The sequence below is a fragment of the Pelodiscus sinensis genome, chromosome 5 (assembly GCF_052426305.1).
Source record: "Pelodiscus sinensis isolate ZL-2025 chromosome 5, ASM5242630v1, whole genome shotgun sequence".
In the NCBI taxonomy this organism is placed as follows: domain Eukaryota; kingdom Metazoa; phylum Chordata; order Testudines; family Trionychidae; genus Pelodiscus; species Pelodiscus sinensis.
The window spans coordinates 47,593,150-47,608,356 of record NC_143056.1 but is presented as its reverse complement, the minus strand read 5'-3'; the positions used below and the strand labels follow the sequence as shown (position 1 = coordinate 47,608,356).

General features: G+C 43.0%; 1 long non-coding RNA gene across 1 annotated transcript in view; it reads left to right on the top strand.

Annotated features, from left to right (window-relative positions):
* The first annotated feature begins 8,482 nt into the window (after positions 1–8,482).
* LOC142829111 (uncharacterized) overlaps positions 8,483–15,207 on the top strand; it is a 96,778-nt gene continuing 90,053 nt past the window's right edge. Inside the window, exons 1-2 of the long non-coding RNA XR_016349626.1 lie at positions 8,483–10,621; positions 12,602–12,952. This is a non-coding gene — a long non-coding RNA (uncharacterized LOC142829111). The remainder of the gene's footprint in view (positions 10,622–12,601; positions 12,953–15,207) is intronic.

Genomic DNA, 15,207 nt, shown 5'->3' with positions numbered 1-15,207 from the left:
GTCACTTCTTTCCCCATCCCTTTTCATCTCTTTGCCATAGTTGCTTTTCATGTTGTGGCATGTTTCATCCTTCAGGATCACCTCTATATCTATGCAGGAAACTATGATTCCCTCCTGCCACTTTTTCATTCATAAATATCTAAGAGTTAAGGTCCTGCTTAATTTCTGATATTGGGGATCCCATTATATTAGGCTTCTAGCAGAATTTTTCATGCAGGGAGCTGATCTAGTGTCAGCTTCCTGGAGGTGAGAGTGGAAGCCTCCACCATAGCTAAGGCTCCCCTACTTTCAGCCCTGGGTGGCTGGTGCCTAGGGCTCCTGCTCTCAACCCAGTGCATTAGTGATTGTAATATAGGTGAAACAAAATGTTTGGTTAAAAAAAAACTGCCAAACGAACACCTAGCAGGCATAATATAATACTTGAGTGCTTACATTGTTCCAGCAAATTTTCCTTAAACAAATAGGTATTCTCTGGCTTAAATTACTACAATTAGTAAAGGAGCCTTATTATTCTTCTGTAATGTTCCATGTCTTGTCTGCAACTCAGCCGCAATTATTTCATAATCATCCTACAATTCAAGCAGGGCCTTACTAATAGGTATTCTTGTGCTGTGGGTAGCTGCTCCTTTGCAACAATACCACAGAGTCTCTAAGCCAGTCTTTCTTAAACTATGTTCTGCGGAACACTGGTGTTCCGTGAACAACTCGCAGGTGTGCCGCTACCTCTTCTTTGTTTTTGTTACTTCTTTGTTTTTGTCTTTTTTGTCTGACAATTTTTTTTAAAAGAAAATGTTCATAGGTGTTCTGCATAAAAAAATATTGTTTAGTGTTCCGTGGTCTCAAAGGCTGTGTCTACATTGGCACCCTTTTCCAGAAAAGGGATGCTAATGAGACACTTCGGAATTGCAAATGCCGTGGGGGTTTTAAATATCCCCCGCGGCATTTGCATGAACATGACTGCCGCTTTTTTCCGGCTCGGGGCTTTGCCGGAGAAAAGCACCAGTCTAGACGGGATCTTTCGGAAAATAAAGCCTTTTCCGGAAGATCCCTTATTCCTGATTTTAAGAGGAATAAGGGATCTTCTGGAAAAGGCTTTATTTTCCGAAAGATCCCGTCTATACTGGCGCTTTTCTCCGGCAAAGCCCCGAGCCGGAAAAAAGCGGCAGCCATGATCATGCAAATGCCGCGGGGGATATTTAAATCCCCCGCAGCATTTGCAATTCCGAAGTGTCTCATTAGCATCCCTTTTCCGGAAAAGGGTGCCAATGTAGACACAGCCAAAAAGTTTAAGAAACACTGCTCTAAGCAATGAAAAGCATCAGGGTAGATATGGTGGGTGGAATTGATCCTGCTTTGAACAGGGGGTTGGACTAGAAGAATTTTCCAACCCTAATCTTCTATGATTCTAGTTAGTATTAACGATTGAAATAAATTGACCAAGGAGAAAATAATAAAGAGTAAAGGTTTGACATTTTTCTCTTCTTTCTTAACACTCATGGGGGGGAGGGGAGAGCGACAGACTTGCGGTGCCCCTGGGGAAGGTGGGAGGGGCTGACTCCACACTTCCAGAAGGATTGGGGCCCCAGGTAGAAGGGATGAGGCTAGGGCAGCCAGCCCTCAGCAATGTTCAGACTGTGCCATGCCGTACCTCTTCCCAGCCAGCCCTCAGTGTGGATGCCTGCCATCCCTTAACACCTGTGCTGTCTCCTCCATTCATTTCTGGATCCAGTTCAGAATTGCCCTTCTTATTTTCAACTGGTTCTTGCAGTTTCTAGAATTTGTGAGGTATATTTCTGGTGCTTTTAATGCAGATTTTCTCATTTGTGCGTTGCTGTATCGGGATATGGTCTTCTAGTGCATGCATTTTCCTGTCCTCTGAACTGTAGACATATTCTGGAACCAGAAGGAAATATTGAATATATTTGTGCATCATTATTCTTATTTTAAAATTTATATATAGAACTTCTGAGACATTACATTTTGAAAATCAATTGGATTATACATTTTAAATATTGGATTTTCTTTCGTTCTGAATTTGTTTTGCATTGAGAGGCTATATATTTCATGGACCACATTCAGCATTTTGCCGTGGACCCTCTGCCACAAATAGGCTGGCGCAAAGGGGCAGATGCAAGGCCTTCCAGGAATACTCCTATTGCAGAATGTTCCTATAATAAGTACAGAGTCCACTCTGCACTAACTGGCTGTGTCTAGACCGGCAAGTTTTTCCGCAAAATCATCTGCTTTTGCGGAAAAACTTGCCAGCTGTCTACACTGGCCGCTTGAATTTCCGGAAAAGCACTGACGATCTCATGTAAGATCGTCAGTTCTTTTCCGGAAATACTATGCTGCTCCCGTTCGGGCAAAAGTCTTTTTCTGAAAGACTTTTGCACAAAAGGGCCAGCGTAGACAGCACAGTACTGTTTTCCGCAAAAAAGCCCCGATCGTGAAAATGGCGATTGGGGCTTTTTTGCGGAAAACCGCGTCTAGATTGGCCACGGACGCTTTTCCGCAAAAAGTGCTTTTGCGGAAAAGCATCCTGCCAATCTAGACGTGCTTTTCCGAAAATGCTTTTAACAGAAAAGTTTTCCGTTAAAAGCATTTTCAGAAAATCATGCCAGTGTAGACGTAGCCACTGTGTAGGAGCCACCGGCACAGGAGACATTCTGGAATGGGATGGGGAGCAGAGGTGGGCAAACAGGCCAGAGGAGCTAGGGAAAGCATTGGGGGGGGGGGGGGGGGAGAGGAAGGGGTAAGGAGAATCCGAGCTGCTGAAGTGGACTCCATAGAGGCTGTTGCAATACTTGAATAGGAAAGGCACAAGTTGCCTGGGGAGCCGTTTCAGATTTTGGTACACATGTGTGGGCAATTTTAAGTGTGATTCCAGGGGCTACTTAAGTACCTCAAAAGGCTAGGTGGGGTTTTTTTCAGATAACTTAGGAATTGGCTGACGGGAGCACTATATCTAATTCCCCTATAAAGAAAGAAAAAGCATATACTACTCCAGTTAAAGGCATATTTTAAGTTTATATGTAAATTTACAACAATATAGCAAAATACTCCCAATCCCAAACCTTGAGGTGGAGTCAGAACTGTTCAGCTGTGTCTTATTAATCTTATGATTCTCACAGCTTGGTTGTGTGGAGGAACCTGTGTTTTGGGAATGGGAGGAATCCATTTCAATACCTATATCTAGGATAAAGTCTCATATGAGGAGGGGAGCTGCTGTCATTGAGGGGTCTGTTGCGCTTCAGGGATAAATCTGGATTTGGGGATGATGGCCAAGATTGCATTTCACACAAGCCTGAGAAAAGACACTGAAAATTATGGATGGAAGCAATTAGTACACAGAAATTTCTTATGCTTGGGTCAAAAGTAAGATCTGAACAGCTGGTTCTGAGGACAAACTTTGTCTATTTAGGCAAGTGTGTAACGAACAGGCTGGTGTGTATGTGCACCATGTACCTCTCATGATCCTCCTGGCTGTCATGCTAACTATATTGCCAACAAATAGCAGAGATTCTTTGATAGATCAGGCATCAGGGCCCAGTGGTTTGATGCAGGTGAGTGGAGTTATACCTAGGGTTGCCAGATGGTTTCAACAAAAATACTGGACACACTTGACATTACATCACATTACATCTTATTTAGAAAATACCAGACATTTATATTTTCTCAATTTGTTTCCAGAACAGAAAGCTCAAATACTGGACTGTCCGGTTCAAAACCGGAAACCTGACAACTCTTGTTCTGCCCTAGCTGCAGCTGTGCCACTCTCTAAGGGCATGTCTACACTGGGGAGTTATTTCAAAATAAGGGACCTGTTTATTTTGAAATAATAACTCCTGCTTGTGAAGAGGAATAAGCTTATTTCAAAAAAGTTATTTTGGGAGTTATTATTTTGAAATAACCTGGTAGTATAGACATCGCCTAAGACTGTTGTATGGGCTGCTCAGTGGCACATTGCAGATCCAACTGGCTGTGACACGGTCATTACAGAGCAATACCTTCTGGAATTACACCTTCACTATGCCAGCAAGCTATTCGATGCACTGAATAGGTTGTTACAGAATAGAACAGGGTCAAATAAAACCCAGCCACTGTAATTTGAAATCCACATGCGAGTGACAGGGAGCATTATTTCATCAGCAGCTACGGAAAAAATTGTCACCCAACCCATCAGTTGGAATTTCAGCCTGAGATTCCTCCTTTCTAGGAGCTCTAGGCCTTTCCTCCTTGCTACTGCCATGCAGTTGCGTCAGGGTCAAAGCAAGGACAGAGGTTAGCGCTATGTGTGGTAGAGACCCCAGGGCAACACCTGTGAGAGGCTGGGGGCAGCGGATAGACTTTACCCAGCTTTGGGAAAGACAGGGGTTAGCTCCAGATCTCTCGGAGGGGGGACTCTGGGGACTAGCCAACCGCAGCCAGCCATTCAGTACCACCTGGGACTCCTGTGGTGATTTAAAGGACCCAGGACTCTGGCTGCTTCCTTTGCTGCTGTAAAAATTGCCAGGCACTGGGGCAGCTTCCCCTTTTGCCCTCACCTGTAAGCAGCCTTGGAATGGCCTGAGCTGTGGGTGGGTGTCAGTGCGATGCTCAGCCAGGCCCCCTAACAGCCAAGGCCTTGCAGTTCAGCATGCTGGCCTGTCTATAGAGGGCCAGGGAGGAGTGTGTTTAAACTGCAGTCGCCCTCTAGTAGGTACAATTGGTGATTAACAATGTTAGTGAGAGCCTTAATCCTCTGTGCCCTCTCCTCCCCCACAGTGGGAAGTGCCAGCCCCAGTAGGGTTGCCAGTCACCCAGTTTTCAACTGGATGCCCAGTTGAAAAAGGACCCTGGTATCTCCAGTCAGCACTGCCAACCAGACCGTTTAAAGTCTGGTCAGTGATACAGCAGGGACTCAAGGCTAAAGCAGGGTCCCTACCTGCCTGGCTCCACATGGCTCCCAGAAGCAGCTATCAGGTCTTTGTGGCCTCTAGGTACAGGGGAGCTCCGTGCAGTGTCTCCATTCTAATGTGACCAATGGGAGCAGCGGGGGGTGACACCTGCAAGTGTGAGGGCAGTGTGTGGAGCCTGCTTGTGTCTAGGATTTACAGAAACCTGGAAGCCAATTCCTGGGAGCCATGGAAAGCTTTGATGTGACCCTGAACCTCTTCCCACACTCCCCTGCCCTAGCCTGGAGTCCCATCCTGAAGCCCAAGCCCCTCATCTCCAGTCTCACCCTAGAACCCACTCCACAGCCAAAGCCCAGTCCAACCGCATCCTAACCCCCTGCCCCAGCCCCAGCCCTAGCCCTAGCCCTGAGCCCTCTTCCACACTTGGAACCCCTCTCTTCTGGCCCCTGTCAAAGTCTACACCCCCTGCTGTGGATAAGGAGCCCCAAGAAGCCCTCTCCCTCCCCCCATCCCAACTCCTGTCCCAGCCCGGTAAAAGTGTGGGTGAGGGAAAGTGAGCAACATTATGAGGGGGCTATGGAGCTAACGGAGGTGGGGCCTCGGGGGAGGGGGGTATAGGCAGGGCCTTGGGGAAGGGGAGGTGCAGGGGTGTTCGGTTTTGTGCTACTAGAAAGTTGTCAACACTAGAACCCAGGCAGTGACACTGCTCTGCCTGGGCTCAGCCCTGCACACAGGTTAGGGAGCAGAAACAGAGCCAGGGGCTCATGGTCAGGCACAGGCTCTAGGGAATACATTCTGATCTTAATACACAGATCTGCACAGCACCTAGCACGTTTCATGTATGCTCCCTCACATGGCCCCACTTGTGCACCACTTATTCTCCTAGTACTTAGGCTCATGCTCACGTATCTCCTGCTCCCCTAACCACTGCACTCGCCTCCTGTGCCCCCTTTTCCCCTAAGTACTCCCTTCCTGTGCCCCTCTCCCCAACCCCTTCTCTGCTCCTTCTTCCCTAACCCCTGCACTCCCTCATGGCCCTAGCCTCCTGCACTCCCTCCCTTTGTCTCCCAAATACTCGAAGCAGCTAATCTCCTACCTCCAGCAGCTGCACGTAGCTTGCTGGGAGCCAGCAGCACAGACTTCTCCTTCTGCCCATCCTACCAGCCATTATCCAATAACTGCAGCAATGTGATCAGCTCCCCCATGTGAAGTGCAGCTGCTGCTGGTGCCATTCTCTGAAGAAGGGGTACAGAGTCTGGCCGTTGAGTTGGCCATCCTGCACTTTGAAGCTGGCCTGTAGGGGCACCATTTAGGGAGGGCAGACAATATCTCTACCAAAATCTGCAATAGCACCCCAGTTCTGCTGTGCTACGTACTTTGAGGGGATGCAGGTAACTCCCACTACTCCTAACTAGTGCCTGCTACTTGTGTCAATACAGGGATGAATCTGTCTCAGAGGAAATGGTACATGCACAAAGATAAGAACAGGGATTATCAACTTTCTACCTTTAAAAAATTACATCGTTCCTTGTAGTGTGTTATAGCTGTCTATGGGGGTGGCATTAGTCATTTGGCCAGAAAATGGCTGGAAAATGTTTCCAATCTCCATCTCCCTGGGACCAAACCTCCTTCCCTCAAAAGAAGCCAAGTCACCCAGCAGTCTGGCACCCCCTGAAAGAGACAGCCCTGCTTATATACCCCTAGAATCAGCCCTGTGCATTGAATATGTTATCTCAGAAGTAAATAAGCCTCAATAACCAGTAGTAAAATATGATATTTTAATCTGTGTTCCAGATGCTGAGAGATACAGCACAGAAAATACACACACAAACCTTTTTCTTTTTTTGATCAGATCCTGACAGTGGCAATTAAGTCTATAATAAAGCATTTATGCTTCATTGTTTGAATCTACTTGACTGTAAAATGAAGCATGGAGAATACAAATGGCATAACTTGGCTTGATTATTTTGTGTCCCTTTTCCCAAGGTTAGCTAGAATACATATTAATATAAGAACTAAGCAAACATTGACATAGTCTCTTCTTGAGCCTACATACAGGATCAGATGCCTGGTGAGAATTTCAATTTTAAATTTGCTGATTATAATGCAGACTCCAGGTGTACAAAAGAGAAGTGAAATTTCTCACAACCAGGCTACGTCTACACTGGCCCCTTTTCCGGAAGGGGCATGTAAATTTCACTAGTCGTCGTAGGGAAATCCGCGGGGGATTTAAATATCCCCCGCGGCATTTAAATAAAAATGTCCGCCGCTTTTTTCCGGCTTTTAAAAAAGCCGGAAAAGAGCGTCTAGACTGGCCCCGATCCTCCGGAAAAAGTGCCCTTTTCCGGAGGCTCTTATTCTTACTTCGAAGTAAGAATAAGAGCCTCCGGAAAAGGGCACTTTTTCCGGAGGATCGGGGCCAGTCTAGACGCTCTTTTCCGGCTTTTTTAAAAGCCGGAAAAAAGCGGCGGACATTTTTATTTAAATGCCGCGGGGGATATTTAAATCCCCCGCGGATTTCCCTACGACGACTAGTGAAATTTACATGCCCCTTCCGGAAAAGGGGCCAGTGTAGACGTAGCCTCAATGTTTACTAAAAACAAAACAGCTTTTAGAGGAATGTTCTCAATTTTCACTTTAAGTGAAAGTTAAGAAATGAAAAAACTGTATGAAGTATCAACATTGAACTTTTTTATTTTTTAAAATTCATACCTATTTTACATATATATTTGTCACAGTGAAACATCTGCTATATCCACAGTCTGGTGTGTAGCTACATGTGCCAATGAAAAGGTCCTGCAGTAATGTGATGATGCAGAAGGCCTTCACAGCTGGAGCCTGTCTTCACTGTAGGAAAAGGATCCAGGCAACAGGAACCTGGCTGAGCCATGGGGAAAGTCTCTCGCAATGTGGTGGAGCCTTTCTCTGATATCCCTTTGTTGCTAGAATCTTTCCATGCCTGCAGAGGAAAGGCTCTAGCAGGGGGGCAGGGGAGTGAGAGGAAGAAGGAGGAAGAAGTAGCAGAACAGTATATTGCTAAAAATAGTAGTGTGGATGTGAACGTGCAAGGTTCCCCCTAATCTGTGCAGTAACATGGCCTGCAGCTGTTTAATCAGCTCCACCCAATCAGAGGCTCAGGGCTCTGAGTATTAGCTGTCTAGCTGAGCAGGGCTGATTAGTCAGTTGAGGGGCAGTACTGCCATGAAGCTTAGAGGGAACCTTAATGGGGAGGCAAGGCTTGGACAAGTAGAGACAGTGTAGGGTATGTACTCACCTTACATATCAGCATTCTTCAGGGCTACGTCTACACTGGCGTGATCTTGCGCAATAATTCTTTTGCGGAAGAGTTCTTGTGCAAAAACTCTTCCAGAAGAGAGCATCTACACTGGCATGTGCGTTTGCGCAATAGCATCCATGCCAGTGTAGATGCTCTCTTGCACAAGAAAGTTCTGATGGCTGTTTTAACCATAGGGCTTTCTTGCTCAAGAAATTCATGTTGCCTGTCTACACTGGCCTCTTGCGCAAGAATAGTTGAGCAAGAGGGCTTATTCCTGAGTGGGAGCATCAGAGATTGTGCGCAAGAAGCACCAATTTCATACATTAGAACATTAGTGTACTTGTGCAAGAACTTGTGGCCAGTGTAGACAGGGAGCAAGTTTTTGCACAAAAGCAGCTGCTTTTGCACAAGATCGTGCTAATGTAGACACAGCCCAGGTGTGTCTTTAGTGGCAAAGCTGTATGCCTCACTGGCTACACAGCTATTTAAACCCCTGCTGGGAGTGGGAGAGATATGCACATTTATTCTGCAACCACTGAAAGAAAAGTGAAATGTAGGTGTACCTTAAGATATACAGCTAATACAATATGATTATATAAAATATATTTTCATCACAATTATGGTTGCATAACACAAGGTTACAGCTCAGTTAAATGCTAAGTAATCCAATATTAAAAATTAAGTTAAGAAACAATGTGATAAAAGGATATTCAATTCAGAGACCAAATTCTGCTCTCCTGATTAATTAAGGCAGTGGAATTACTTGCATGAATAAAGTAAGCAAAATAAGGCTCTAGATGTATTTATTCATTGTGTGATAAGATTCAGATATACGCCAGTATAACAAAAATGAAAACAAATCTGCACAAATCTCTTTCAACAATTCAATTTCTTGCAGAGGTAGCCAAACTGTAATGCATCAGCGTGGAAAAAGATTGAGATGCTATGATGAAAGCAGCTATATAAGTATAAAGTATTCTTAATTCTATAATCTTTTTTTTTAAACCAGGTTGCACTACTTCTACACCATAGCCTTGCTGTTTGTTTTTTTGATGCACTCACAAAGCACCCCTTTCCTCTAAAAACATTTGCAGGTAAGTGTTTTCTAATTTTCACATGAATTATTTCTGGTTTTTTTTTTAAATTGAGATGAGAATAGATGATCCTGTAGTTTGACAATATAATGAAGAATTTCCAGTACACCTATAGCTGAACCACATTTAAGTCATGCTTCATAGAACTGAGGACTATAATGAAAGTCTCTGATATGGTCTAGAGACATTTGTTTCTCATTTGAAATAATGGTCTTTATTTTTTTTCTGTCCTTTCAGCCCTAATGATATACAAGTAGCTTGGTATTGTATGAGTTAATATAGAACAAAAATATGACTGGTTAGTCTAGCAGGGTGCAAGACAAGGGTATTTGCTTTTTGTCTGTGGTAGGTTATGATATTTATTATAGACAACTCACCAGATAGTACATTTATATTTTCTTAAGTGAAGGAAGCCTTAATATCAAATCTTATCTCCTGGAATCTGACACCAGACTCTTCTCATTTCTCTGATTTCAACTTGATGTCTTGCCCACTTCCCCATTATGATTAACGGAATGGCTGTTTATAACTACATTTGATGATTATCATTTGGAGATACTTCAATGGGTAAAAGGATCATCTTGTGGTTAAGGGTGAGGAACTGGTTTTTATTCCTAGCTGTGCCATAAGTTTCCTTTCTATGTGAACTTGAGCAACTTGTTTAACCTCTTGGGGTCTCAGTTTTCTCTAACCACTTGGGGTCTGTTTTCCTTAATTCATAAGAAGGGGAATTTTGAGGATAAAGTCATTATAAAATTAATCAAGGGTCTTGAATGAAAGGTGCCATAAATTAGAACAGTCCTTTCTTTCAGTTAGATAAGGAATGTCCTCTAGGACCTTTTTGGGATATAAATTATGCTTTACTGTAAAGGCTGCAAATGGAGTTAATTTTGTCTGTTGTTAGCTGATCTGGTCTGCTCTCACTATGGGCAAAAAGATCCAATGTTTTGAGGTAGCTGTGTAGCCCATTAAATTAATTTGTAGCATGCCTTTTTTTATACAGTCAGATAAATAACAAATCATGGTAAGAAATATGTATAATACAGAATGTTCCAGCAGTAAAATATCTTGTATGAGAGTTATTTGCTTTCAAATGCTTGATAAGCAAAATATATCTTGCCAATATTATTTGCTTCCAAGGGTTTCCTTCTGGATTTACTTTTTGGTTTGAACCCAGTGTGGTCCTGGCTTCAAGCTGCTACTCATGATTGGAGGGTAAGAGTTGAGCCTTCATGGGTAGATTCAAATAATCCTGTGTTGCCAACAGTACCTCAGTTCACAGCACCAGAAAGAACAGAGGAAGCAGCAATTAATGAGAAGAACAGGTCCTGGGCTAAGAGTGTTGAGAGCATATGGTGAGAAAAATGTTACTTAGAATTTAACAAAGTTTAAATTAGACATGTTATCTTTTCTCTCTATTTTTATTGTAAATATTTCTGACTTTTATGCCTCATTACTTGTATTCACTTAAAATCTATCTCCCTGTAGATAATAAACTCTTTAAAAGCTAAAATAGTATGCTTAAATTGAAGTGTTTGGGAAACTCCATCTGGGGGCAACAAGATCTGTGTATATAATTTCTAGTAATAAAATGATGCACTTTATGTAAGCTTGTATTATCCAAGAGCGGATTGGGCAGTACAAGACACATTCTGGGGAAAACCAAGGAGTCTGGTGGTACTTTAAAGACTAACAAATTTATTAGAGCATTAGGGGATAAGCTTTTGTGTGTTACAAGGGAGCGTGCTGGGGCCTCGCTGCAGTATAACTCAAGCAGGTAAAAGCCTAGCTTTGAGTGGCAGGCTGCAGGTACCCAGACTATGCTGGGAGTGACTTATGTGCTGGAGATTGTGAGCAGTACTACTAGAGCCTACGGTAATGAAACAGAGTAAAGGGAACCACAGATTAGAGACAGGTGAGGCACAGCTACTTACTTTTTGTGTAGATCAGGTGTAGGGAATCTACAACCCAGATCTGGTCTTTGTCTTAATGTGATCTGTCCTACAGAGAGAAGCCTAGTGCCTTGCATCTCTCTTCTGCCGCATGTCAAGTTAGGTGTGAGTGAGGGATTTTTTTTATTTGCTTTTCACCTTGAGAGTAAGTGAGCAGTGAGTTGATTTTCTCTTCCCCCACTGATCTTTCTGTGGGTTGTGATAAAAGAATGGTTCCTCAGTCTAGACTGTATGCTGGGTATGCCATGCAGTACTTTCTGGCCACAATGTAGAGGAGCAGATAATGGTCTGGCTTCTATCAAACTCCACCCCTTGTGGCAGTTCCATGGGAAATCAACAGTGACTCCTATGACTGCAGAGCAGCTGGGAGCACTGAATGTAGGTGAATGGTTATGTAACGGTGGCAAGTATGGGCGCAGGCGTACAGCAAACTGCAGAAGCAGTCTCTATAGTACAGACAGATTTGCATGGGTACAGTGCATCTTGCATAAGCAGGTCTGGAGGCTGGGGAAGTGTAGTACTTTTTGTGACCTCCTCCTTTTAAATATTAGTTCACTTTTCATAGCAGCAGGGATTTCCATGTCTGGACCCAAGCTGCTGCTCATCATCCTATCTTGGAAAGCTAGTCTAGCCTTGATAATGGCAATCCTATCACTTCAGTATCTGTCAAGATGTTATACAGGCCACCATAGAGCCTGGGTTGATGAGATCCACAGAACAATGTCATAATTTAGGCAAATTAAGACTTGTTAAACACTCCAACTGCCACACTAACTCAGACACTCTGCCTCGCTGATGGGCTATTCATAAACTGTCCTGTCAATAGCCCCAGAACCTTCTCCTCTGCTGGCCTGTTATCTTCCAGTCAGGAGAGAGAAGAGCAGCAGATGCATTGTTTGGCCAATTCATCATACTACCTTCTACTGATCTAGGCTCAGTGGCTTCATTGCAGCATCTCTAGATGTACAGATGGGCATCTGCTTGTCATTCTAAAACTTGTTTTATACGATCTGGATACATTCCTCCTTATGTGGGAGGAAAGAAGGAAGATTGGAGTGACTTTTAGTCCTTGATTTGAAGATTTTTGTCTGAGTTTTAAAAAGGGGAGATTGAAACATACAAAAATAAAACTATTTTATGTCAAAACCATTAACAGGACGTGCATAAGGTTAAATTTTACAATAATGTTTACCGCTAGAAAAAACACACACACACACACACACACACACACACACACACACACACACACAATTTCGTTCTGACCCGTATATCATGCATTGGACTGATTTTTAATGTTGTTTCCTTGCTCACCTTATTTCTGTTTCCTTAGTATTTAGTAGTCTGGAAGTTACTATAGACTAGATCATATCTTTTTTTTCACAGGCCACTCAGAAATGGAACCAACTGACCATTGAGAAAATTGAGGACAAAACCCAATATAACTGGATAAAGAATATAGTAGGTTCTAGGATCTTGTATATAACAGCACATTTGGGAGTTTACACGTATTGTGCTAACTGTAAAAATAAACATTGGTGGATAATAGAGACTGATTGCCAGTGGAAGGTTTTTAAATGGTTTTGGGACTGCAAGGAATTATTCAAAACAACAAAGGAATAAAGGAGACTTATTGACATGTTGGACAGCAGTCTGGCTGGAAGAAGCAGCTTGTTCCTACAGGCATAAAAAATGCTACCAGTCATCCTGTATGATATCTGAATCCGAGGGAGAAAGGTAAGACCAAATAATATAATTGTGCTGGTTTGTTTTACGTGCATGTATGTATGGGAGGGGACAAGGTAGAAAGAAAGAAAGAAAGAAAGAAAGAAAGAAAGAAAGAAAGAAAGAAAGAAAGAAAGAAAGAAAGAAAGAAAGAAAGAAAGAAAGAAAGAAAGAAAGTTGTGTTAATTAATGTCAATTGTTGTTTCTGAATTTCTGGGGTTTAGTTGTCTTATAAAATCTGGATAAGTAGAGGAGTGTGTTCTTGCTTGATATGTACTTTGGATACTGTAAATTAAATAGTTCTGTCTTGATCCCTGATCCCGTCCTGAGAGCCCTGTACGTGAACCCTGCACCCACAAGGAGTCTCACTGAAGTCAACAGATCACTGTGTGAGCATAAAGATCTGCCTATGGCAGGGGTCTGCAACCTTTCAAAGGAGAAGAGTCATTTTTTTGTTTTTGTCGTTAACCAAAATATTTCAAGAGCCGTATCACATGCCAAGCTACTTATACTCATACACAAAGATAGCAAATGACAGACAAATTCTTACATAAATACACAAAATAAGTGATGGAATAAACTGCATCTTGGTGGATTATGCAGTGAAATTAAATTACATCCTACTTCTTTTTTTTAAGTAAAGAAACAAAACTTTGTGTGCCCCCTTCATGCTGGGTGCTCCATCTGTAACAATAGAAATTATTCTGTTGATGTCAGTATCTTTTTATTTCAAACATTCAGTGGCAGCAGATGCAGTATCGTTGCCCCAAGTTTGTCCTTTGAGTAGCAGTAACACAATCCACTCTTCGTGAAGACCTTAATCATTAATATATCTGCCGAGTAAAGCAACCTGAGTTATCTCATCACAGACAATAGAAAAACCTGGTGCTGATATAACGTCACTAACCTTCTGGCTGGTTATGTCTGTGGTTATCTTAATAGTTCTTCCTTTGCAGTCTTTGCAGATAATGGCATTTCTCTAATTTTCTTAAATATTTCATCTTTGTTTTTAAAATTACCAAAGAGGTGCTCAGATGCTTTAATGAAACATTCTTTCACACATTTCCATCTATGAATGGCTTCCCTTGTTCGACGATTTCTTGAGCTGCCATAAAACTAGCAGTAGTGGTCCTTCCCAGCGCCTTCATCCATTCAGTAAGTGGATATCTTATTTGCTCAGCTTTGTGCGAGAGTCCTATACTGCTTTATTCCTCATGCCACCAGCTGGATAGGTTTTAGCAAACATCCAATGTTTCTTTTCAAAATGTCTTTCTAGGTTTGATTTCTTATTGTTGGATAGTTTCTCCCTTACTAAAGGAGCCTCTCACTTTTACTGGATCCTTTGTGCTGCAGTCTAGCCCTAGAGACTACAACTCCCATGAGCCCTTGGGAAAAGGGAGAATGGTGGCTTTCCAGGCATGGAAAGAGAGAGAGTTAGGCTAGACTCCATTTTGAAGAAAGGAACCAGGCTACTGATGGGAAGCTTTTTCCAGGCCAGGAGCTGTTGTTGCAGTTAGAGCCTATTACTGAGAGCCTGCTGGGGCTTGGATCTAGTAGGCTACTTCAGGGGCTGGGGATTGTCCCTGGAGGGGAGAGATCCTGGTTGTGCCTGTGGCTGGAAAGGGCCTACATAAACCTGCGCTTTGGGAAAGTGCTGCCTGGGACAGATCACAGAAGACAAACTGACTCTGGGTCCAATGAGAGCCAGAGTGATCTGCCCAAGGAACCAGAGCTTCTGGGATTTGGTGGGGCCTGCACCAGTAGCAGAGGGATTTTGCAGCTGACTGCATGTCTGGAGTAACAGACACAGAACCTGCTCAGTGCTGTTGCCACTCCAGCTGAAGACCTTCAAGTGCACCCATGCAAGCATCTGGAACTCTGAATCCAAAGGAGTGCACACTCTGGCATGGGATAAATGATGGCCGTGTAAATGCCAGATAGATAAGTTTCCTTTCTTTCTGTGTATTTTGTTAATTGATTGTGTTCACTTTTAATCTAAGTAAATGTGTGTTAATTCTAATTTAATCAATTAGATATATATTATTTATAATTGTTGTCTTAGAGTTAGATCTGGATTATTACTGGAATAATTTTATTCCTGGAGGCTCCCAAGGTACACCATTAAGTTTGTACAGGGCCAGCCAGGTGGAGGCACTGCCATTGTATATTCTTTAGGAGCAAGGGACTGCAGTAAAGAGGTGGATAGGGAATTCCCAACTAAACATCACCACTGGAGAATTCAGGATCTCCTTTTATGTTAAAAATAT